Below are 23860 nucleotides of genomic sequence, written 5' to 3' on the forward strand. Positions count from 1 at the left end.
TGGATGGGGAAGTGCTTGGGACCAGCCGTGCCGTGGATGGGCCGTGCCCTTGGAGAAGGCTGAGGACATCGTTTGGGAGCAGCTTTTCTTCCAGCGGCGGATGGCGTCAGGTGGGTCCCGTCTTCTTGGCCTGGGTGGGATCAGAGCTTTTGGGAGATGGCAGCCAGCACAGGAGCATCCTGCTGTGGGCAGCTGCTGAGGAGGTGGATGTGCCACAGCTGGCTGCAGGCTGGGCACATGTCCTGCCCTCCTGCTCTGCTGCCAAGGGCAGCAATGATGGGCAGCTCTGGGCACCGCTCTGGGCATGGCCAGCATGGCCAGGGCACGGCAGGCACTGGGACAAGGGGGACAGGAGCCTTCAGCTGACGGGCGGGTTCTGGTTTCTCTCCTTGCAGCCGGGCTCTGCGGATGCTGAGGCTGCTCTGGGCTCTGCCAGGGCTCTGCTGGAGCTCAGCCCCAGGCCAGAATCAGCCAAAGAAGAAATGGTGTGACCTGCAGCAGAGACTTGCTTTAGCACTTGGGCAATGCAGCTCAAGTTTGCAGAGTGTACATCTCCGAGGGAAAACATCACACCCTCCAAAATTAAACTTGATCAAGAACTTCTGAAATGCAATCAATCTGGGATGACCCCAAATGACATTTATCAACTTGCCCAAGGTGTAGCTCAGCCCTTCCCTGCAGATTTCTCTCCTCCACCTACTTTTAAATTTCACAACTGCTCCCTCCTTTCCCCCAGTGAGTTCCCAGTCCATCACAGTCTCCGTCACACTGTTGCCTTCCTTGATGGCCTTCACCACAAGGAAGACCAAACCCCAGGTTTAGGGCCTCATCCTGTCACTGGCTGAAGAGCAGCAATATCTCCGAGGTCCTGTGGCATTTTAGTGTCAGTGAGAGCTGCTGTCCAGCCCTCATCTCTCCTCAGTGCTGAGTTCCCACTCCCTTTTCCTTGTCCTTCCAGCAGGATGAGCTCTGTGAATCCCCTTGAGCCTCCCCACTCTCCCAGCCCACCCACCCACCTCACTAACGTTAAGCTGAAGCTTCTTTGTCTCCTCTGGCACACCAGTGCAGTCCCCTCTGCAGGGAGCCCCAGCCCCAGGGCACAGCACACAGCAGTGCAGTGCGGGCTGGAGCAGCTGCCCTGCACCCCTGGCTTGGCTGTTTGTGGCAAGGAAATGCTCCCTGTTTGCAGCTGTCCCTGCAGGATGGCCCCAGGGCAGAGCCCAGCCGGGCTCCCACTGCATCCCCTGAAGCCTGGGGCAGGCAGTGGTGCCAGGGCTGAGGTTCATGGGCTGTCACTGGGAGCCTCACCCGAAAAGACACACGGAGCCACGAATCTGGAGAGATCAGAGCAGCAGGGAGAATCTCCTGCTTTGTTTATTACTTCCTATTATATACTTTTAGCAAGGTGCCCATGGATTGGAGAGTGGCATTCCCACCTCTCAACGGCATTGGTCAGAAGGACTGTCATTCAACCTCCCCTTGTCTTGGAGAAGGAATTCAAAACAATAGCAATATTTACAAAACACAATCTCCTTGCTTACATGAATGAGCGTGAGAAGGTGCACACTTCTACTTTAGTATGAATGCTCAGAAAACTGGGAGAATCTCATGGTGACAATGGGGCGCACCCAGAGCTGTGGCTTGCAGTCAGTGTTTGCAAGCGTTGTGTTCTCATCTCCTGCAGCCTGTGGGGGAAACAAGCTGTGCTGCCAGGCCAGCAGTGCTCCTGTGGGCAGGGACAAGGCTGAAGGGCTTTCCCATTGCAGAGGAGCTGGCACTGAGCCTTGTCAGGGCCTGGCAGGGCTGGAGCCGGGTCTGGCCTGCTGTGAGGGACTCGCTGCCACCAACCGGCCCCACCCGCCGCGCTGCATCCTCCAGGGACAGAAGGGTCTGTGTGTGCCAGGGGCTCTGGGATGTCTCTGTCTGCATGGACAGAAGGGTCTGTGTGTGCCAGGGGCTCTGGGATGTCTCTGCCTGCATGGACAGAAGGCTGTGTGTGTGCCAGGGGCTCTGGGATGTCTCTGTCTGCATGGACAGAAGGGTCTGTGTGTGCCAGGGGCTCTGGGATGTCTCTGTACCCATGGACAGAAGGGTCTGTGTGTGCCAGGGGCTCTGGGATGTCTCTGTACCCATGGACAGAAGGGTCTGTGTGTGCCAGGGGCTCTGGGATGTCTCTGTACCCATGGACAGAAGGCTGTGTGTGTGCCAGGGGCTCTGGGATGTCTCTGCCTGCATGGACAGAAGGGTCTGTGGGTGCCAGGGGCTCTGGGATGTCTCTGTCTGCAGGGACAGAAGGGTCTGTGTGTGCCAGGGGCTCTGGGATGTCTCTGTCTGCATGGACAGAAGGGTCTGTGTTTGCCAGGGGCTCTGGGATGTCTCTGTACCCATGGACAGAAGGGTCTGTGTGTGCCAGGGGCTCTGGGATGTCTCTGTCTGCAGGGACAGAAGGGTCTGTGTGTGCCAGGGGCTCTGGGATGTCTCTGTCTGCAGGGACAGAAGGGTCTGTGTGTGCCAGGGGCTCTGGGATGTCTCTGTCTGCAGGGACAGAAGGGTCTGTGTGTGCCAGGGGCTCTGGGATGTCTCTGTGTTCAGGGACAGAAGGGTCTGTGTGTGCCAGGGTTTCCATAATGTCTTTGTACCCATGGGTATGGAATGAACACAGAGAGTGAAAGTGTCAGTCACGTTGCTTGCACACTCCTTCCTCTTTGCACAAGACACATCCATGCACACCCCCATGTATGGATATACTAAAAGGATAGGGATGAATAGAGATTTCCCACAGAGTTCTAAGTTTGGAATAACTCACTTGTAAGCCAATGGCCAGGGCATTTTTTTTCCCAGCTCAGTGTGAGTAGGTGTCCAAGAGCTGAAGGGAGCATCATTCAGAAGCAGTTTCAGGATTTCTAGGCAGGAAGTTACACCATCCATGTAACTCACTGTATTTATCAGGGTGGGCTGCTGGTTCTTTAGGAATATGGAGCAATGGAGACACGAGACTTGGGAAAATCCCAGCTCTGTGGATTTGTGTCAAGGGGGGAGCAGCAGAAACACTTTGTGTCTGCTTTGGGGGATACAGGGTCCAAGGAGCTGGGGTGGCAGAACGTGACCTGGCATGTTGGCAGGTGAAGTCCTGTTTCATGACATCCCAGAGTGGAACAGGACAAAGCTGCAAGCACCGCCAAGCCCACTGATGAAGTCTTTGTGATGCTGCACATCCTCGAGGAAAGGCTGCTGCCACACAATCCACTGGGATTTACAACTTTCAGTTGCAACTCTTTAGGTCGAAGTGTCAAACTGTAATATTTTTTACCCTCAAGACACAGTCATGCACAATCCATCTGTCAGTTTCTTAATGCTTCAACAACAATTTCAAATAACCTAATATTGGAAAGAAAACCCATAATCTTTTAAAAGAGGATACTGAGGTCAGTAAGATGGACCCATGCCATCGGAAAGAAAACCCATAATCTTTTAAAAGAGGATACTGAGGTCAGTAAGATGGACCCATGCCATCAAAACATTCACAAATTAAGTAATTTAGTTGTCTTTTTAAGAAGATCAGCTACCTCTTAATCTAAAGTTACAGAAGATTTTTCACTACATGTTTGTTTTTTGTTCTCCCTTTCTTTTCCTGCTTTTTCCTTTTTTCTTTTCCTTGTTAAGTGGATAACACCTCCTAAAAGAGGAATGTACAGCAAAATGAGATACATTTTGGATAAACAATGAAAATGTAGGCTCCTCCTCTGTTTGCTTTTGTCTGGAAACCCTGAAGAAAAAGATCTAGCAGGGACCAGCAGAGGTGTAAAGTGGTTGCTTTGGACTAAACTGGAGTTCAGCACTGGTGACATCCTGATCCAGTCAAGAGTTGCAGAATTCCTTTGCACATCTCGAACCATGTGTTTGCAGGCACAGCACCTGCAGTGCTGATGCACCAATGCACGTGAATAACTCTGTTATTTCCTCACAGAATTTGGGCTGTGGCCAAGAACGAGGTGCTCCAGTGCTTTGCTGCTGGTTCCCGTGTGGAGGAGCTCCCTTCCCGCTGGCTGAGCTGCTCAGGCACAGCCCGGCAGCTCCTGGCCCAGCAGGGCTGAGGCTTTTCCCCATTGCTGGGCACAGACTGATGGAGCAGCACTGCTGGACACGGGCACACACAGAGGGAGCAGAAGCAGCTGCTTTTGCCCACCTGCAGCTCCAAGGCCCAAACTCTGAGCAGACAGGGCTGCAGGAGTCTGGCAGGCTCCCTGTTTGCTGTGCCGCCCCACTTGTGCCCAGCCCAGCTCTGCAGGGCAGAGGGAGAACAAGGGGCAGCTCCCTGCCAGCCCCAGCCCAGGGACCCCTGCGGCCCCGGGGCTTGGGGCACTGTCAGCACCCGCTGCTGCAGCCACCGCCTCTGCTGGCACTGCCAGCAACAACCAACCTGGGGCTGAGCCCAGGGAGCAGCAGCAGGGCCTGGAGCTGATCCCTCCCTCTGGGCAGGGCTGCACAAATGACCCCCACAGCAGCAGCAGCAGCACATGGAGCTGACTTTGAGCACAGCTCTGCCACTCTTCCCTCCCGTGTGCAGGGGTGTCACAGCAGCCTGAGGCACCTGGGAGCCCTCAGGGCCAGCAGGGCCTTGAGATGGCAGCCCTGGGCTTCTGGGGGCTGTGCAAGGAACAGAGGTGGGGACTCCCTCTCCATGTGCAGCTTCCAGATGGAAAAGGCTGCTGTGCCCAGGCAGCTCCAAGGGCAGAGAAATGAGGAGCTCGATCACTGGATCTGTGCCAGTCCCACAGCCCTGGGCAGCAGCCACCGAGCACAGGGGAACAGAGGGCACAGCAAGAGGGACAAAAGCAGGCAAGGTCAGAGCCTGGGAAGAGCCAGAGCTGGGAGCAGGAACAGCTGCTCCATTGCACTCTTGGAGAAAGCTCTGGGCTGGTTCAAAGCCCTGAAAGGTGTGAAGGGTAGAGGGGAGGCCACACCAAACAATGTTCCTGTTTCCACACCCTCCCCTCTCAGTGTCCATGAAGGAATTGCATGAACTCTGTGTTCTTCTCTCCGAGTCATCTCATTCAGCATGAGCAGCTTAGCACCAGGAGCTGAAGGAGCTGAAGCCTTAGGCCACAAGAGCTGAGCAAGAGAAAACTTTTTGACCAAAGTAATGCTGCTAACATGGTCTTGGATGAATCCAGCAGATGGAATCCTGGAATTATGGAATCCTTTCTGTTGGGAAAGACCTCTGAGCACATCCAGTCCCGGCGTTCACCAGCACTATCAAGCCCAGCACTAAACCATGTCCCTGAAGTGCCAAGGCCCTGGACAACAGGCCCTGAGTGAGGCCTGAACAACAGGCCCTGAGCCAAAGGTGACCTCTGGATGAACCTTCCAACCAAAGGTTATCTTTGTATCTGCTCCATAATGAAATATGCATGGTCATTAGTGCTGTGATAAATTGATCCACTCATCACTTAAACATGGATTGACCTTTCTGTAGTTAGAAACCGGACAAGGCCATGAAATCTGACATCTGGCCTTGTTTGGGGCTGTATGGTCAGAGTCAGCTCCCTTGGTTCCTCCTTGAGCCCCGGCCAGGCTTTGGGAGGAACCCAAGAGGAGAATGAAACCAGATGTTCCTGCACTAGAAGTGCTGTCAGTTTGTTTATTCAGCACTGTCAGAGCTGGGCCCTCTCCCAGCCAGGTTGGAGCCTCACCTGTGTCTGGAGGCCCCTGCAGGAATTCCCAGTGTCCGGGAGTGGCTCTGCAGTCCTTGGCTGTGACAGCTCCCCCAGCTGATGTGTGGGTCTGGGTGATGGCAAAGTCTGAGGGTGACTGCTGCTGTCTCTTTCTTAATCACTGCAGGCAATCCTTGGTAGTGATGATTGGGTGCATTGCTGAGCTTCTCCTTTTGTGATTCTTTGCAGCTCTGCATTAGAATAAATCACACCATTGCTGAACTTTGTGTCTGTGTCTTTGGTGCTGACCCTGCTCAGGGGCAGAACAGACACTGCAGCCCCAGAGAACCAAAGGTGCCCTGTGACACTGCGGGGCCTGGTGTGAGCAAGGGGACCAGAGTGACACTGTGGGGCCACATGGAACCAAGGGGACCAGAGTGACACTGTGAGGCCACATGGAACCAAGGGGACCAGAGTGACACTGTGAGGCCACATGGAACCAAGGGGACCAGAGTGACACTGTGGGGACACATGGAACCAAGGGGACCAGAGTGACACTGTGGGGACACATGGAACCAAGGGGACCAGAGTGACACTGTGAGGCCACATGGAACCAAGGGGACCAGAGTGACACTGTGGGGCCACATGGAACCAAGGGGACCAGAGTGATACTTTTACAAACGAGGCCAGGACTCAGATGGAAAAATAAAAAAAATATTCCTCGTTTATTCTATTAACTACCAAAGACGGGAGCCCAGGATAAGCCCACGCTCCTCACCACAAGCCAGAGAACACATCCAAAACAACAGTGTAACAATTCAGTACACCGGATGCTCCTTGGCATACGTTGTGTCCGCCAGAGAACGCTGGCAGAGCTCCAACACTCCCTTTTATCCGCTCCTGTCCTCCTCTGATTGGGGCGCTCAGGATCCTCTCTCTGACTGGCCAGTTGTCTAGGGTTTGATTGGTTTATAATGAGAGTCATCCGGGACCAATCATTCTGCCAGGGCGTCGAGTGATTGGTCCGTTGCCCCTACCAATCCAGGCTCGTGGTTTTGATGCTGCCTGCATGATGGCATCTGTGGAGCTGTTCTTGTTGTCACAGTTCCAGCGTTTGCAGAGACATTAGTAACTTGTACCCCAAACATGCAAACCTAAGAACTGTTACTTATAACACCCCAGAAACATTTATCACAAACTTATAACAATTTCCCCAAACATACAAACTTAAGAGCTGTTATAACACCCCAGAAGTATTTATCTGCTTTTAACAATTTCCCCCCTCTAAGAATTTGATCGGGCCTTTTGCCCACATCAACTACTTAATATCGAACTTTTATATTAAACCGTTTCTTCATAAACTTGATTTATTTCTCGCATCTTCTGGTAATTTTCATATATTTCTTTCGCTCTTTCTGGGCTTTCTTGGTTGGTTCTCATGTTTCATTCATGGGAGATACCCATTCTGGTATCTCCACAAATCCAACAGTTAGTGACATTGAACTCATGACTTATTTTCTCTGCCAGATCTAAATACAAATTTTTCCCTCCATACACTTGAATTTCAGGTCCCATTTTAATTATCCCATTTGCCTCTCTTTCTTTAATTAAATCTGGTTCATAGTATTTTTTTTTTTTCCCCCTGTTTCTTCGAGCTTAGGATCTTTCAGTGCAGATCCATTTTTTCCTCATAGGGCATTCTCCTAGCAATTTTTGTTTAAAATTCCCTACATTTTCGAAAAGCCAATAGATTTCGCCATCTTCTTTACAGGTTATTAATCGTGAAAAGTCAGTACAAGCAGGGCTTGGATTGGAATGTATTCTAAGGACGGCTGTCTGAGAGTCTCCTGCATATAAGGGGTAGCAGCACTTGTCGCAGGACCCATCTCCTTTTGTAATAGTTATCACTAGGAGGGCCCAGATCAACGGGGGTCCGGCACAGAACACTCTCCCACTCATCTCTCTCCTCTGCTCTCTTCCTAGAGGATCTATCACTCCGTGTGGCAAGAGTGTGTTCTGACCCGGCCTTGCCCCCCGTGGCGGTCTTACTGGCTACTATTCTCCTCCTGGTTCCAGGAACTCACATTCCCTTTTTGTATCGACTTGTTTCTTTTTCTTCTTTTGGGGTCAGATTACTAGGTGCATGGGAGGATGCTCTATTTTTTTAGGCTCTAGGGTCTGCAATGAAAAATACCAGAAGTTAGATCAAATTTCTAACATTTTGATACCATAGATTGTTAAAAAACAACTTTTTAGAACTCTTAGATTTAAGTCATACAGATAAACTTCAGATTTTAGCTTTTTAAAAGAAGACTTTTAACTGTTGTAAAGAAACTTTTTACTCTTCTGGTCTCTCTTGTGGCTTCTTCTTCAGAATCAGTTTAGTATCTGCTGCTTTTACTATTGTCTATTCAGTTGGGGCGGAAACTGGTCCTTTTACTCTGGAAGCATGTGTCCATCCTTTTTCTTGGGTACGTACTGCAGTCTCTGTGACCAGGAGGACCTGAAAAGGACCTTCCCATTTCGGGATTAACGGTTGTTCCTTCCAAGTTTTTATCAAAACCCAGTCCCCAGGTTGGAATCTGTGAATTTTAAAATCAATGGGGGTGGTCTGAGGGAGATAACCTTTTTCTCTTAATTCCTTCAGGGTCTTACTAATAGTCTGTACATACTTTCGAACACTCTGCTCCCCTCCTTCATAGGTTCCAAAATTGTTTCTGGCAGTCAAAAAGGGCAAACCGAACATCATTTCATATGGAGAGATCCCTAAATCTGCTCTGGGCTGTGTTCTAATTCTCATCAGAGCCAAAGGTAGACATTTCAACCAGCTCATTTTTGTCTCTTCTGTTAATTTTGTAAGTGTTAGTTTCAATGTCTGGTTCATTCTTTCGACTCATCCTGAGCTCTGTGGTCCCCAGGGGGTATAGAACTTCCAGGTAATATTTAAAGCCTCAGTTACTTGTTGTAAAATGTTCGCTGTAAAGTGAGGGCCTCTATCTGAATCTATGATGTTTATAATTCCGTACCTCGGGATTACTTGTTCCAAAAAACTTTACTAACTGCTTCAGCTGTTGCCTTTATTGTTGGAAACGCCTCCACCCAATGTGTTAAGTGGTCTATGATAACTAATAGATATTTATATCTCTGCACTTGAGGCATCTCAGGAAAATCTACTTGGATACTTTGAAACAGTCTTGTTGCTAGCTCTCTTCCTCCTGGTGGCATTTTCTTCACTGCTTTCCTATTTACTTGCTGACAAAGCATACAATCCCGAGTTACAGATTTTGCTACCTCAAAGGCTCCAATGCACACATAAGTTCTCATAAAATGGTCATAGAGTGCTTGAGTTCCCCAGTGAGTTGAGGCATGGAGGCTTTCTAACACTTTCCTAGTTAGTGCCTTATTCAACACTTGCCTCCCATCGGGCATGTTCCATTCCTCTTTTTCATTCTGAACCGCTCCATGCTTCTGTAACTCTTCTAATTCTTTTTCACTAAATGTTGGTACTTCTTTGTCATCTTTGTCTCCCAGATTGGTTAAATAGAAAACTTTACTTTGATCTTCTAAAGCAGCTTCCTTGGCTATCTGGTCTGCTAAGTTATTGCCTTGGACCTCTTTTGAATTTCCCTTTTGATGGCCTCTAACATGGACTACTGCAATTTCTGAGGGGCTCCTTAGGGCTTCTAACACTTCCCTGATTAGATTTTCGTGAACTAGTGTTTTCCCCTTTGAGTTCACAAAGCCCCCCTCTACCCATATTTTCCCAAAGGTATGCTCCACTCCATAGGCATATTTGGAATCTGTGTATATAGTGCCTTTTTTGTACTCAAGCCATTTAAGTCCTCTTAACAATGCATAAATTTCACAACATTGAGCTGACCACTTTGCAGATAATTTCCCTTTTTCTACTACTGTCATATTTTTCCCATTTATAACTGCATACCCTGACACTCGTTTCCCTTCTACTATTCTCGAGGAGCCATCTACAAAGAGGACTTCTCCTTCAGGCAGTGGATACTCCAATAAATCTTCTCTGATTTTTGTTTGTAAATCAATGATCTCAAGGCACCAATGTTCTAATGTACTTTCAGATGTTCCATACAAAAATTGCACTGGGTTCTGCACTCTTGTAGAGGACAATTCTAAATTCTCAATATTATTTAATATTAATTCATATTTGAACAATCGGCTATCTGAGCTCCATTGACTGGCTTTTTCGTTCAATATTGCCTTGAGGTCATGTGGGGTGTACACTTTAATTTTATTTCCAAATGTTAACTTGTAGCTTTCTTCTGCCAGAACTACAGTAGCTGCTACCGCTTGGAGGCAAGTAGGCCACCCTCTCACAACTGGGTCTAGTAACCTGGATATGTAAGCAATCGGTTTCCTAACTCCACACTAGTCCTGAGTTAAAACTCCATAAGCTACTCCTTCTTCTACATTTACATATAACTCAAACAACTTTTTTAAATCTGGCAAACTTAACACTGGAGCTGTAACTAACTTCTCTTTCAGTTCCTTCAGTTTCTCTTCATCTTCTTCACTCCATGTCACAGGTTCATTCCCTACTAGCTTTTCATATAAAAATTTTACTAATTGGGTGTGCCTATCGATCCACATTTTACAGTACCAAATTAGACTAATAATTTTCTTATATCTGTTTTGGTTTTTGGTGTTGGTAATGATAGAATGCCCTGTACTCAGTTTACATCTAACTTTTTATAACCTCTCCCAATTAAGTGTCCTAAATACCAAACCTCAGGCTCTACAAATTGCATCTTCTTTTTAGAGACTTTCAACCCTTTTTCGCCTAGGAAATTTAGCAGTTTAACGGTTGTCTGTTTAACTTCTTCTTCTAATTTTCCTGAGACTAAAAGATCATCTGCATACTGTAGAATTTGGACTTCCCCAATTGGAACGAATGGTTGCAGTATCTCTTCTAATGCCTGACGGAATAAATTAGGGGATTCAGTAAACCCCTGAGGGAGTCGGGTCCACTGTAGTTGTTGTTCTCTTCCCGTGCTCTCGTCATGCCATTCAAAGGCAAACCAACTTCGGCTTTGTTTTTCGAGGGGGCAGGCCCAAAAGGCATCTTTTAAATCTATAACACTGAACCATGCATGATCTGATGGGTCTCTGGTCAATAACGTATAGGGATTGGTTACTACTGGATAACGAGCAATGGTTTGCTTGTTTACTTCCCTCGGATCTTGCACTAAGCGATAGGTACCATCTGGTTTCTTAACTGGTAAAATTGGTGTCTTATGAGGGGACATGCATGGTTCTAAGATTCCATCTTTTATTAATTCTTTTATTACTGGGTTCAACCCTTGTTTTCCTTCTGCTGAGATGGGATATTGCTTCTTCCTAATTGGGGGTATATTAGGTTTCATCTTGACCTCTATTGGGGGAATTTCCAGTAATCCTCGACCCCCTTCTTCTGCCCATACCCTTGGATCTATTTCTCCCTCATCTTCTTGTTTTAAAACCATCATTTTTGCCACCATCCGACCTTCTTCTGGCACTACACCAATATTTAGTTGTATTTGCAAATCTTGCCCTGAAGATTACCGCCTATTTTTGGCATGTACAACATATCTACACACCTTTCTCTAAAGCTCCCTTTCACAGGAACCTGTTCTATAATCAATACTTCAAATGGTTTGCTCTCTGCACCTTTAACTTTACACTTCCTGTCACTCACTACACATCCTTTTGGAATCATGCAAACACTCGATCTGTCAGCTCCAGTATCAACTAAAAATTCATATTCTTCGCTCTGGGGGCCAATTTCTAATTTTACCCAGGGCTCATCTCAATCTTCTTTCTCTTCCCCCAGAGCACAGAGCCCCCGACACCCCTAGTCGTCATCTCCTCCATCTCCTCTGAGGATCCATTCTAAGGTGTCTTGTTCCCTTGCAATGGCTTCATCCATCTTTTTCTTCCTACAAAATCTCTGTATGTGCCCTTTCTCTTGGCAATAATAACAGGTGATACCAGAGTCACTGTCTGCCCAGGGTAACTTCTTCTCTCTGACTCCCTTCTCTTCTCTACTTCTCCTCTCGGTCCATGTCCTCTTGGCTTATTGTTCCTTGGTTCATCTCTTTTTGGCTCATCTCTCTTGTCTCTTACACTTTCCCTAGCTACCGCTATCATCACCTTTGCTTTTGTCCTTGCTTTTTCCTCTTCTCTCCTTAGATAGACTTTCTGTGCTTCTCTTAACAACTCATTCAGTCCTTTCTCATGCCAATCATCTAATTTCTCTAATTTCCTTCTGATATCTGCCCATGCTCGAGTTACAAATCGCACTTTTACTTACACTTGCCCCTCCGAGCTTTCTGGGTCAACACTGGAATACAATTGGAAGTTTCTCTTCAGTCTCTCGAGCCACACACTAGGTGACTCATCTTTTTCTTGCTGGCTGTCAAATGCCAGTTTGGCATTATTTGTTCTCGGGACAGCCTCCCTTATCCCTCTTATTATCAAAGACCTGTAATCCCTCATGTTCCTTCTTCCAAGTTCATCATTGGGGTCCCAGTCTGGTGGATTATGCAGCAGCTTAGTTTCTCCTCGTGGGCCAACTGGGTTTTCTCTCTCCCATATCCTCATCCCTGCTGCTCGAATTAATTGAATTTCTTCTAGGAAAAAGAGGATATTTAATATTGAATTCAACTCTTCCCAGGTATAAACACTGGGACCCAAGAACTGATCTAACTGATTTGAAATCCCAATAGGATCTTCTAACAAAGTCTTTATTTCCTTTCTAAAGTTTCTCACTTCTGAGGCTGTCAAGGGTGCATTCACGAATCCAATGCCTCCTACTACTCCACCCATTGGGACTTCCCTAAGAGGGAAGAGCCTCTCTACTTTTGTTACTTTTGACCTTGTGTTACAATAAGGCCCTTCTGCTTGACTATTTCCTCGGAGTGTACTAGGGGATACAGTATTCGGTTGGCTCGATTCCCAGTTGGGAGGAGGTAAGGGAATTGCAGTGGGTGTAGGGGAAGGAACTGAATTGGTAGGGTGTATCAGGGAGGAATTTGGAAGAGTGGCTGGAGGGGCTGAAGAAAAGGTTGTGGACATAGTGGGGTTTAAGGATGGCGATGGAGTAACTGTTGAGGCGAACAGGGGACTTGGGTTAGAGTTTGAAGGGTGAGGAACTGGGCACTCAACGGGTGGAACTGTGGGAGGGACCAGGGTCCCTACCTGTGAGGCTGAGGAAGGAACTTGGGGTGCTACTGAGGATACAGGGGAAATAGCTGAAGGTGTGACTGGGGGAACTGAGGCAAGAGCTGGGGATGCCACAGAAGGAGTTGGGAGAAGAGCTGAAGGTGGGGCTGGAGATGCTGGGGAAAGGACTGGAGGCACAGCTGGGGGTGTTGTGGGATAGATTGGAGGAGGGGCTAGGGATAATGAGGGTTGTAGAGGTTGGGCTAAGGGAGGTGGAGATTGAATCTGAGGGGATGTATAAGGGCTAGGGGAAGGAGCTACAGGTGGAGTTAATGGTGGAGGGGGGGGGAAGACAATCTAAGGGATCCCATTTCTTTTCTGTTCTCTTATCTTTGTCATTTTCTGGTTCCTTTGAGACTTTATATACTCTTATCTTCTTGTCCCAAATTTCATTCTCCAATCAACATGCTGCATATTGTATTTCCTCTTCATTTTGAGACTTCTTTAATCTTACATGTTTATTTAGAGCAGCACATAGCCACTTTTCTTTAGATTCATCCCAGGGCAAATAAACAAGTCCTTCATGGATACTTTCTTTTGGCCAAATTTCCATGCTGTATTTTATCATTGTTATTTTGTTCAAATCCTTTAGATTACTATCTTCCTCCCAATTTTCTAGCATTTCTCCTAGAGGACTATTTGGAGGAATACCTCTTACTTCTCTTTCTTCCTTTGTTCTTTTTGAATTCTTACTTACACATTTCCCCATCTTAAATACTCAAGTGGTAATCTCAACTAAACCTTTAAATACTGTTAGAGTTACTGTACAAATGTGATAATGTTAATTGCAATCTTTGCTTAAGCAAATATACTGTGAGAAAAACAAATATGGTTTTTCGTGGGGGAAAAAAAAAATATGGCTACCCATGGGAAAACTAAAGATGGCTACTCGTGGGAAAACTAAATATGGAGGCTTGTGGGAAAAATAATAATTACTAGTTTAAAATAAATGATATAATAATATAATTTTCAAATTATTTGACTTTAAAAATTATTCTTTAAAAATGTCTATAGAGGTGGCCAATTAATGTACTAATAAAGATAGTAGCTAATAAAAATAATAGTAATTAATTTTAAAAGGTATAAAATAAATGAAATTATTACAGAACTTTTCAAAGATGGCGGCTTACTAAAAGGAGGAGGGGGGCCTTAACACTGACTGGAGCAACCACAAAATGGTGGCGTTGCCCTGGCAACCAAGAATCACAAGAGTCACAAGATGGCGACGTCACCTTGCCGCACTTCAGAAACTCAAAATGGCGACTTTGCCTCACAGCCAGGATTCACAAAATGGCGACACTGCCCTGACACACTCAGAAATTCACTTCACTGGACTCTTCACAATCACTGAACTAGTTCTCCTTTTTCTAATGAGCAGTCTGACGACTCTTGGTCTCCCCTTACTTCAGAACCTCGTTCACTAGATTTCCCGCAATTGCAATTCAAATAAAATCTTACAAAGTCAACACACAATATACTATCCACATAAAAACTTCTTACTTAAAGCAGCTATTGCCAACAAAATGTGCCTAAGTAGTCTTAGACTCAAAATTAAAACTCAATTAACTCAGACTCTTGGAGGAAAGAAAAGGTTAATTTCCCTATTCTGACAGGTTCTACCGTCCCTCACACTCCTAGTGAGTGCGAAGGTCCTCCCACAGCCGGCGGCCCCGTCACTTGGTCCCTACACCGTGAGGAACCCGCTCTCACCCTCCCTTTGTGAGGCGAGTCTTCTCTCCCCTGACTATAAATCCCCCTTGGATCTCTAATAATCAGGGTCCTAATTCCCCTTAAACTGGGCCCTCTCCCCCTCCCCTGCCAAAAAGGGGGCAATCCCCTATCCGGCGGCCACCCCAACCTGTTGGTCACCGGGTAGGAGCATTTTCCCAGTCTTAAGGGTCCTAACTCCCCACAGACAGACCCTCACCGGTAGTAGATCTGCTTTGAGGAATAACCCTCCAGGTGGACTTCTGGAACTCTACCTCTGCCACTCCCCTACCCATGAATCTCCCTTGGATTCCTATTAGGTAGGAGCCCAAAGGCACCCTAGTTCCAAAGCCCACCCCTCGGAGTTCTCCTGTCCCACCCAGGGGTCAGTCCAGCAACCTCACACGCTGCGTCCCTCCCTTTGGAACCACAAGGGAAACGGGAGCCTGCACGGGTAAGGGCGGCGAAAAGGAGAGTACTCCCTCGTCTCCCGCCTTTAAGGGTCCCCAGAGGTACCGCACACACTCCCTCCTCACTCACTCCCCTCTGTTGGAGGTCTGCACCCACTTCGGGGGTCTGGATTACCAGCCCCTGGCTCACTCACTCACTCATACAGTCTCGCACCCCCTTATGCCAGTCCCCACTCACGGTACCGACCTGTGCACCGCGAGCCCCGCTCCCTCTCGGGGGGTCCTCTCAGTCTGAGTTGCTGTGTCCTTGGTAGTTCTTCGGGAAAACCAGCGCCCCTTTCTCACGGTCCCGAGAAAATCTGTAATCCAAGGTGGAAGAAAAAAAGATTCTTCTCAGACACGTCTTCCTTGAATCCGTCCTTCCTTGGGACCGCCTCTGGGTGTGGCTTATCATGGACGAGTCCCCAAAATTGTTACAAACGAGGCCAGGACTCAGATGGAAAAATAAAAAAAATATTCCTCGTTTATTCTATTAACTACCAAAGACGGGAGCCCAGGATAAGCCCACGCTCCTCACCACAAGCCAGAGAACACATCCAAAACAACAGTGTAACAATTCAGTACACCGGATGCTCCTTGGCATACATTGTGTCTGCCAGAGAACGCTGGCAGAGCTCCAACACTCCCTTTTATCCGCTCCTGTCCTCCTCTGATTGGGGCGCTCAGGATCCTCTCTCTGACTGGCCAGTTGTCTAGGGTTTGATTGGTTTATAATGAGAGTCACCCTGGACCAATCATTCTGCCAGGGCGTCGAGTGATTGGTCCGTTGCCCCTACCAATCCAGGCTCGTGGTTTTGATGCTGCCTGCATGATGGCATCTGTGGAGCTGTTCTTGTTGTCACAGTTCCAGCGTTTGCAGAGACATTACTAACATGTACCCCAAACATGCAAACCTAAGAACTGTTACTTATAACACCCCAGAAACATTTTTCTACTTATAACAATTTCCCCAAACATACAAACTTAAGAACTGTTAGTTATAACACCCCAGAAACATTTATCACAAACTTATAACACTACTTTATTTCTAAGTTTCATTAATAGCAGAAATAAAGGAAACTATATTAATGCAGCAGAATTTTTCAACATTGTACATACAGCTTTCATTTTAATATTTGCAAAAAGCCAATAAGGTGATGTGCTCTTCTAACACTCTGCCTCCAGTTTCTGCATCGAGGGAGTCGCCAGCCCTGGCAATGCCCCGGGGACGCCTCAGAGCAGAACTGTCCCCGGGCTCTGTCCCAGCAGAGGGCCCCAGGAAATGTCCTGGTGTCTTAGTTTGGAGAGACAGGGATCTGCCAGGGAAAACTGGAGTTTCCCTTGGAATGGAGAACGTAAAAACCCCCTCCCTCCAAATTAATACAATTTTGCCATTTGGAGCTTTCAGGCAAAAAGATGGGAATAGGGATAACAGTTGTTTACTAGGAACATTAAAAAATACAAATGCAGTAATACAAAGAAACCAAGCAAACAAACAAAAGTCCCAGAAAACTCTGACAGAGTCAGAGACACAACCTGACACCCAGTTGTCAGGCTGTTGGAGGCAGACCAAATAAATCCTCCTGGAGTAAGAGATGTTGTTCTGTGGAGTAGAGATGATCCTGTAGGAAAACGGGTCCAGTGCTGGTGAGATGGGTCCCATCTTCCTCCAAGGATTCAGGAGAAAACCGGCTAAATTAGAGTTTAGATTAATGATTAGACTGCAGGTTTTATGCTGGTGGAAAGGCTTTGGCTCCTCCCACTGGGTGGAGCATCTCACGGTGGAATGAGGTGATGTTATCAGTCATGTGAGAGGCCTTAAATGGCCCATTCACAGGTGATGTCCCTCAGAGGAGGATGAATGGAGGAAGAGATAAGAAGGCACTGCCTTATCTGGTGTTATCAGGTGTCCCATTAACAGAAGGCATCTGCCCTCTTTCTACCCCTAGTGTTACAAGAGATAAAGAACAATATCTCCCAACCGGTTTCAACAGACGAAAATAGAATACACATTTTTGGTTCCATTTTTCAACCCAAGACACCTGGCTGTGAGAAGCAGGGCAGAGGGAAAGGCGCTGGCCCGGGCAGCTGCTGCCCTGCAGGCACCGGCTCTGCTGCCCAGCAGGGTCCCGGAGTGACCACAGGGGTTTGCAGATGGACACGGAGCGGCCACAGCACACGATGGGCAGGAGGCAATGACCTGTCCCAATGGAAAAGGAGAGAAAAACGACCAGTGCAGTGTTGCCCTGGTTTTTCTGAGTGTTTTTAAAGCCTTCTACTTGTTCATAAGATGGAGTCAGTTCTTTAGTTTGTGTACAATATTAAGGGTCAGCTTTTCACTTTCTCACACTTTAGACCGGAGACAACCTTTCTTGTTTTTGTTCACTGTCCTTTGTTTCCATCTTTCTAGCCTGAAAATAATGTTGGTTGACAGCTGGTCTGGGTGGTGGGGTGAAGGGGTAGTAACCCCAGAAGCCAATCCACAACCAGACCCACAAATGCATAAAAATGAAAGAAATAAACAGGCTCGTTCTCTTTTTGGGGACCAGGCTTTTCCCTGCAGACCTCCTGCCTCCGTGTCGCTGTTTGCGTGCCGCTCTCACAGTGCAGCACATCCCCCTCAGGAGATGTCCCCGGTGGCCCAGAGGGGACAGGCCGTGGCTTTAGGGACAGGGATGGAGCCCTGGCGGAGCAGGGGGGGCTGAGCAGGAAGAAGCCCCTGGGGTGTGCAGGGGGTGGCCGCAGGCTATGGGGGGATGATGAGGCCGTGGCCCAGGGGGGCAGCCAGGGATGCACCCGGGGAGAGCCACAAGCGCAGGGGCTGCAGCTCTGGAGAGGCCAGGGGGAGGAACGGGGTGCTGGAGCTGCTGGGGGACACCTGGAGCCTCTGGGCACAGGGGTGTGTGAGACACACAGTGAGAGGTGAGGCTGGGCTCTGCAGAGGGAAACCTGGTTTGTTTTTGGAGAGCTGCCTGCCCTGGCTGTGCGCCCTTGGCTCCCTCTGCCTGGAGCTGTGCCTGGCACGGGCTGAGGCTGCCAGCAGAGCCAAGGGGGCTGCACTGGGACATCCCCGAGGGACTGATGGGCAGGCAGAGCCCCCAGCTCACCTGAGCAGCTCCTCTGCCCAACCTGGGAGCACCAGCAGTGCCTTCACTCAGGGCCAGCAGGCACCGGGAGTTCCAGCACAAACCAACACCCAAACAACACAGGCTGGGCATGGCAAAGGCAATTGCAGACATTTGCAAGTAGGACATTGTCTAATGCAGCAAAATGGGGATGAAATGTGTCTCTGTGTGTGTGTGTGGGTTCATGTGGGTTTGTGAAGATGATGGGCAGAACTGAATAATTATTCTAAAATACTCCAGACTCCAGGAGAGCAGCCCCTCTCCCATATCCCAGCCAGGACAGGCACAGCTGCACCCAGTGTTTGCCACTCAGACAAAAACAATCTTCCCAAGGCTGGGAAAATGAAAAAAACAACCAACAGGTAGAGATGAGGCAGCAGCCCTGGCAGGGAGCAGCCAGTGTTTGTGCTAAGCCCCAGCAGAGCTGGGCCAAGCTGCAGCTCCTCAAGGCCGAGGCCTCAGCAGCATTTCTCCCAAGCAAGGCATGCCTTGGGATGGAAATGCCAGGCAACCAGATTTGTGTAACTTTTGTTTTTTTAATGTGTCATATGGTCTAACACTTATTTTTATTATTCTTATTTTTTTATTATTTATTTGTTATATATATTTATTAATAAAGTTATTATAAACTCTAAATATCTTCTTAATGTCTCTAATAGTATTTTTTTAAACTTTATTTGTTTATTAATAAAGTTTATTATTAAACTTTAAACACCTTAACAAAAGTGAGCTGTGCTTTTCACCCAGGCCCCTCCGTGCTCTGAAAGACCCCTCAGGGCACACCCAGCCCCAGCAGCTCCCTGGGGACCCCCCAGCAGCCTCCCCTCGCCCACAGCCCACGCAGATCCCAGCCTGGAACAGGCTCTCCCTGCTGACATCCCCGGGGCTCCGGGCTGCCCAGGAGCCTGCAGCTCCCGGGCACTGCCAGGGCCTCCCTGCTGCCTCCCCTGCAGCCTCCACCCTGGGCGGGAGCTGGCAGGGCACACGCACGGGCACACCAGCTCCCCGGGCACAGCCCGGCCATCTCCGGGCTGCCCAGGGCTCTGCGGGTGCCCCGTGCTGTCACAGGAGCTCCGTGGGGACACGCCAGAGCTCTCCCTGTCCCCAAAGAACACAGACACTGTCCCCACTCTCCCTGTCCCCAAAGGACACGCCAGAGCTCTCCCTGTCCCCAAAGAACACCGAGCCCCCCCGGGGGCTCCCAGCAGAGCCATGGGCACATCTCAGGGGGCTGCGGCTGCTGAGGAGCCCTGGGGGCACAGGCACTGCCAGGGCTTTAGGGCTGGCAGCCCAGTGGAATATATGATGTAATTCGTGTTCATGCAATATAAATGTATAATCATCCATGTTCATGAAATATCGATGATATAAATACAGCTGCATTTAGGGGGAATACAGCAGCAGTCACCCGTGATTGGAAATAAAGTAAAAGGATTAAGAATTGAAAAACGCCCTTGCTGGAAACTTGTGTAAGGACCATGATTTACAGCAGAAAGGAGGGTGGCCATGAGAAGAGATGGATCTTGACTTCATCATCCGGGGTGTGCATCCCAATACAAGATTCCCTGCAATCGAATCAAATGTTCATCTCTCCATGGAAATCCAATCAACCGTCCTGCAATGAGGACACAATTTCATTAATATGGAGAAAGAGTGAAAAAAGGACAAAGAAGTATGAAGCAATGCCCTGTCCGGCCAAAACTGTATATAACCTGACCCTGCTGGGACAGAAATTGTGAACAGGGGAGCTCCTGTGCGATAGAGGCCGGGGCCGGATTCACCAAGGCTGAGACAATTAAAGATGGCAACAGTTCACGTTCTGCCAGCAGCAGCAAAGATCTCTTTGTTCCAGGGCATCTTGAAAACATTCAAGCCCAGAGCATATTGCTAAAGCTTCCAGACAATTGTTCTAGCCACTCACTGACAGCACACGTACACCTGCTTCAAACAATGCTTACTTGGATGCTTTCTATTGACAATAAACAATATCCCATTATTAAGTTCAAAACTTTCTACTGTCTTGCTAAGCATATTTTTCTGCGGTCTTAAGATCTATCCTAGCCAAACCTAACACTCAGACTATGGTTTCATGTCCTTGCTTGCTGTACTGGTGCAACTTTTCCTTCTTTCCAGCTTTGCAGTTGCAGATAATTCTAAATTCTGCTGCTCCTTCTGTTTCTGAGGCCTCCTTTTACAGCTTCTACTGTGATAAGGCTGAAGGCACAGGCAGGAAAAGCAACAATCCAAAATGCAGAGTCAGGCAATCCAAAATGCAACCAAATGAGAACTGTCTGTCTCTGGCAGTGTGTGTCTGTGTGAAGGTGATGTCAAGAGAAAGGATCAAAAGGACCTGGCCCAAAGGCTGCAGAGCTCTTCACTTAACAGCACTTCAGCTCAGCAGCAATGGAACTGAGGAGTTCAACTGAACCATTCAGTGGTGCAATAACACCTCAGAGCTTTTCAACTTAACCAGGCTCCAGCTCCACAGGACTTCACTTAGAACTGAACTCAAACCCAGCATCCCAGAAAAGGACTCCTAAAGGAGTGACCATCTCTGCAGAGGAACTTTCCCTCCAGGCAGAACTGAGTGACAATTGGAAAGGACTCCAGACTCCAGGAGAGCAGCCCCTCTCCCACATCCCAGCCAGGACAGGCACAGCTGCACCCAGTGTTTGCCATTCAGACATAAACAATCTTCCCAAGGCCGGGAAAATGAAAAACAAAACCAGCAGGAGATGAGGCAGCAGCCCTGGCAGGGAGCAGCCAGTGTTTGTGCTAAGCCCCAGCAGAGCTGGGCCAAGCTGCAGCTCCTCAAGGCCGAGGCCTCAGCAGCATTTCTCCCGTCCCGGTGGGGCTGAGCGAGGGGAGGCGAGGGCCCTGCAGCCCCACGAGGCAGGAGATGCCAGCTGAGCACAGCCGCTCCACGCTGGCACCCCGTGCCAGCCCAGGGCTCCTCATCCTCCAGAGCCCCCGCAGCTGGCGGGCACTGACAGCCACAGCAGAGGGGTCTCTGTGTGCCACGCAGCCCCCTGGGCTCAGGCACTCCCTGCCCTTCCAGAAAGATCTCCCAGCGCTCTCCGTGCCCCTCAGGAACACCGAGGGCAGGGTCAACGCCAGAGGCTCCACGGGGACGTGCCAGGGCTCTGCCAGCTGCCAAAGCACCCTCAGCTCCCTGCCAGGCTGGAACTGGGTGTCACTTGTCACAGCAGGGCTGTCCCCAGGCTGCTGAGGGGCCCTGATGTCCCAGCATCTGCCAGGGGCTCCATGCTGACACCCCAGGGCCCTCCAGGCTGGCAAAGAGCTGTCCTGTCACCCATGGTCACACAGGGGCCACTGCCACACCCCAGTGCTGTCCGTGCTCCGAGGAACACTGAGCTCCCCAGCAATCCCAGGGGCTCCACGGGGACACCCCAGGGCTCTCCAATGTCTTTGAGCACACTGAGCTCAGAGGCTGCAAGAGGATGAGCATCGTGACATCCGTTCTGTCTCTAAGCTACTGATATTTACAGGGAAAGGGATTGTCTGGAAGGCAGCCTTGTCCAGGGCACTTCAGCAGCTCATCTGTGAAATCTTTGGGTCACTTTTGGGTCTTTGGGTCACTTTTAGGTCAGCTCTTTCATTCTGGGGCAGCAGCCATAAGGAGATGCAGAAGAAGTCAAATCTAAAAGATCACACTGTGCCCCTCTCAATACAACTGAGAGCTTTGTAAATGGGACATTTTCCTACTGCCTTGACCCCATTCCAAGGCAAAGCAGCCAGCCCAAAGCATCCTGCCCCGACCTTCCAGGAGTCTCCAGACTGCTCCAGGGCAGGGACAGCAAAGGCACAGTCAGGGCTTCCATCCTTATGTAACAGAATTTCTTAGAGAACATGAACATGAGGTATTTTGGAATGAGATCTGAGCTATCCCAAAATGGGGCCCAGGCTCAGGCCTGTGTGGAAGTAAATAAGCCTGTGGTGCCGTTAAAATTTAGATTAAGGTGGGTTTATGCATTAGACAGGATAGTTATAGTGAAATTATGGTAGCTACCTTAAATTGAGATTGTTTGCATTCCTTTATATGCTGAATACCAATTAGAAAACACCTGTAACTGTAAATTATCTGTATTTAACCAGCCATTTCAGGAATAAGAGAACGTATCATTTCACCATAGTGGTTGTGCTCTGCGTTGCTCAGCCCAGCTTCCATGTAATTAATGGGGACCCTGTCTCCATCCTTACACCCTGGGTGGTTACAGGTTTCCTAAGATGCCTGAGCTCACCTGCGTCCGCAGGGCTCCCATGGGAACATCCCAGAGCTGTGTGGGGATGATGAAGAGCCGCTGTTCTCAGAGGCTCTCACAGCCCTTCAGTGGGCACATCCCAGGTGACTTTAGTGAGCTACGGCACTGCTGTGTCACAGCCCCTCACTGGGATTCCAGGAGCACATCCTGTAATAAACGGGGAGTTTGACTGAGCCAAGATACCAAGCAACAATCAATTTATTAATTCATTAGTTCAAATGATAAAGTGTGAGCAAAGCAGCGCGGCGCTGGGTTCAGTGGATGGGGTCTCCCCTCCAGCTGCACACCCACTGTTAATTCTTGCTGGGATTTATTGAGCATGTTCATAAGCATTTCTCAGCACGTTTTATTTTGTGATTTCCTCCTAGTTTCTATTTGTGACGTCGGATTTCTACACCTTAGGGCTGAAAATTTCACAATCCCAGCAGTCTCTGTGTGATGGCGATGGAAGAGACAGGACTGATTGCTTGGATGCAAAAAATCAGTTTATTGATCACAAAGCTTTAGTATCTTTACCTTTTCAGCTGTAACTCAAAATAGCTGCTTGCTTAAGGAGTAATAACTATAGCAACCATATCTTATGTTTCTTGATAACGTGAAATGTGGGGTTGTGTTTCGTGTCAGGTAGATAAAGGTGGCCTGTGCAGTTGAATGTGGCCATGGGACAGTTATAAAAACCAGCTTTAATAAACAACCGGAAGAGACATAGAAAGATGCTTTTGAATAAAAGTTTTGCTTGTTTATAGATGAATAATGTAAGCTTTAAAGATTTCACAATATAAGTTTTAGGGGGTTTAGTTAATATGAGTTTTATAGGCCTTTACCATACAGGATAGAAGAATGTGGAAGTATTATGATTATTTTCTTTTGAAAATAAAATTATGATAAGCTTTAAGCTGCATTGTAATAAGAGGTTTTGAACTAGAGCTTTAGAAAATACAGAAGGATTTGTAATCACCTAAACAAAGGAGGGAAGCAAGTTTATCCAAAGCTACAATCCTGGAAAGGGAAGCTGGACATCAGCATCACTGATTTATGGTCCTGCAAAAGGAAGGTGGACATCAGCATCACTGATTTACAATGCTGGAAAAGGAAGCTGGACATCGCCATCACAGGTGTATGACTGAAAAGGGAAGATGAACATGACCATGACTGATTCACAACCCCGGGGTATAGAAACTCGACATCACAAATAAGAACTGATCAGAATGGAGTACAGAAATAAGACTTATTTTCAAACCTAAAGTATAGAAATCCGACTTCACAAATAGAAACTAGGAGGAAACCACAAAAATAAACCCTGCTGAGAAATGCTTATGAGCACGCTCAATAAATCCCAGCAAGAATTAACAGTGGGTGTGCAGCTGGAGGGGAGACCCCATCCACTGTACCCAGCGCCGCGCTGCTTTGCT

At 48.3% G+C, this 23860-nt stretch overlaps 1 protein-coding gene across 1 annotated transcript in view; it reads left to right on the forward strand.

Annotated features, from left to right (window-relative positions):
* LOC134562071 (zinc finger protein 239-like) overlaps nt 1-23860 on the forward strand; it is a 118926-nt gene that overhangs the window by 45807 nt on the left and 49259 nt on the right. The window lies entirely within an intron of this gene.

Source organism: Prinia subflava, chromosome 26 (genome assembly GCF_021018805.1).
Source record: "Prinia subflava isolate CZ2003 ecotype Zambia chromosome 26, Cam_Psub_1.2, whole genome shotgun sequence".
Classification (NCBI taxonomy): domain Eukaryota; kingdom Metazoa; phylum Chordata; class Aves; order Passeriformes; family Cisticolidae; genus Prinia; species Prinia subflava.